Raw genomic sequence first — 2,643 nt, forward strand, 5'->3', positions numbered from 1 at the left:
CAAAGGTACAACTTAACTAATTTAAATTATAGTATTTTATAAATAATAGTTTGTTCTTACAATTTAATGTTTCATTCCTCGCAATCATAATTCATTTCAAAAATGATAAAATTATTATTAAAATTAATCATTACTCAGACGTGTAATTTCATCTATCCGAAACTGGTAATGACAAAATATATGTATGAACTGAAGAAAACATAATTGAGTAGTCCATGTTATACATTGATATCCTAAATAATCTGGAACTTGGAAACCCTCTTTTGCTGACTATAAGAAACAAAAAAATACATTTAATTGTAATTCTTGTAAACATATATTTTTAAGTAACTGTAACATAACTAAGTGTTATTTATTTATTATGATAACACTTTGGAGAGTAAACAGTTAGTTAACTAACATAGTCAACATATGTGTGTAGTTATGTTGTATAATGTATTATGTGCAAAGTTGAGGTAATTTTTGATCTATATAATATATAGACTTTAACAAATACTGGATGAAACTTTGAGATGTGATTTTTAATAAATGGATGTTATAATAAGCTATTAAATGTTTATTAAAATACAACTTGTAACAGGTGTCGGGTTCTAGGTATTAGGCTTAAATAATAATATCAGTTCAAGTTCAGATATATAATTCGGAGGCAATTTATTAACAAAGATTTTAGGTACAATAAATAATTTATGCATGATGTACTTACAGTATCAGTTAAAGAAGAAATTTAAGTATTAAGTATTAAGTAGGTATTTTAGGTACCTATTTTAGATTCTGCTTGGAGCGATGATTGTTTTGATTTTACAATGATGTGTTTTTAATTATTTTATTTTATTTTTGTGCCATCACATTTCGGTGCAGTAAAAATGCTTAACAGCTTTTCTACTTCAGCCTCGTTTCTAGTATGAAAAAGAATGTACTTAGTACTTTGGAGGGTCAAAAGTAAAACATTCCCAGAACTTTTCAAAAACATCAAGAACAATAAACTAACAATTAAGGAAAAACTAAGATTTTTATGCAAAACCAGTTTTAGAAAAAATCAAATTTGTGTTTTGGTGTAACTCTAAAAAATAAACTTAGATACATTAAAATGTTCAAAATATTTTGGAATTTTTTTAAACTATTTAATATTTATGAACATAAAAAAATATAGTCGTAATATAAAATCAAATCTATGGTAGGTTTTTATGGTACTTACAATCAATAGGTATAGTACGTACAAAGTTATAATTTGTAATCATATTATATCATCATTAATAATGTATAAATAATATTCTATCCTTTCGTAATATTTATATGTATACATTATTATAGGCATGTAAGTATATACATACTTAGTATATGTAATTCATTATTTACATAATTTTATACTTGATAGTCAATAGTATAATAATATAAACAATTTGATAGATCTTCTTCGGTATTACAGTACAAAATTAAAAATTATTATCTAAAATATAACACCAAATTTTTCTTTTTATCATTTGTTTTTATGACTGCCTAAATTGATGGATGTCTTTGAGCACTTGTCCCATTTTCCCCCTCCCTTACGAAAGCTATGATTATATTGTAAATAAAAAATTTAATATTAAGCCAATTAAGGTATACCTACAACTTTTGTACCTAAATTAAATATTATGTTTACAATTTTCACATAATTGCACACTTCAATAGAATTTTATTTAGTATTTTGTGTCATAAAGTTACCAGCAATGTCCCAAAATGAAACACATCCAATTGTCAGAACATTGAATTTCCAAACTTGTTATGTGTTCTTTGAAATTTAAATATGTCCAGATGCTCAGTGCTATTAAAATTGGATACTGGTTCCGCAATATATTACCTGCAAATTAAAAGTTTGTTAAAAATATGTCAGTGCACTATTTCTTTTCTCTGTGACCGAGCAACATCAATTGTGTAAGCAAATTTATGTAGAGCAGATCAAATTTTGTAATGTTAGCTTTAATAAACATAGAGTAAAAATATTTTCTAAAGAACCTTACAGGTATATTTATTTATATTTTATTTTTAAAGCAAGTTATGTGTATTTTATGTTTGTACCTAATATAATTTATTTAACATAGTTAATTATTATTCATTATGACTTAACTGGCTGAGCCCTTTGGACACAAATATAATTCTACACACACAATTAGATATATTATAATATAAGTGTATAGTATAATGATATCAGCCAATATAATTTAGTCATAATGTCATATATATAACTCACTTTTAAATTAATAAATCAATGAAATGACATGATGTACCCACAATAATATTCTTACCTTTTAGTATTCACTTTAATATTAATGTTTTTATTACTTGAATTGCAATATTTATAATGTATACTTGTTCTGTAGAATTGTCTTAAATAAAATAGACTTATCAAAAATTGTCAATACATTTGCTGGACTTCCTAGTTCCTCGTAGGTACTTACATCATATTATTATATGATGTCAGTTTTGAAAACCATGATATAATACATTATGTATTTGTGTGAACTAGAAACAGTAAATCATTAAGTAACTTTCAGCAAATATTTAAAATTTTAGAGACCTCAAAAAACCACTTACATTACAAAATGTCTGTAAACCAAATGTCTAGCCACTAATCAGTAATAATTATTATTGACATATCCAGAC

General features: G+C 24.7%; 1 long non-coding RNA gene across 1 annotated transcript; it reads right to left on the reverse strand.

Moving 5' to 3' along the window:
* Positions 1-240: 240 nt before the first annotated feature.
* LOC103308548 lies at positions 241-2,271 on the reverse strand. Its single transcript, XR_003840216.1, has 2 exons — positions 1,705-2,271; positions 241-270 (listed from the first exon to the last, which is right to left on the reverse strand). It is a non-coding gene; the product is annotated as an uncharacterized LOC103308548 (long non-coding RNA).
* Positions 2,272-2,643: the final 372 nt, after the last annotated feature.

This window comes from Acyrthosiphon pisum, unplaced genomic scaffold, assembly GCF_005508785.2.
Source record: "Acyrthosiphon pisum isolate AL4f unplaced genomic scaffold, pea_aphid_22Mar2018_4r6ur Scaffold_581;HRSCAF=1033, whole genome shotgun sequence".
NCBI lineage: Eukaryota > Metazoa > Arthropoda > Insecta > Hemiptera > Aphididae > Acyrthosiphon > Acyrthosiphon pisum.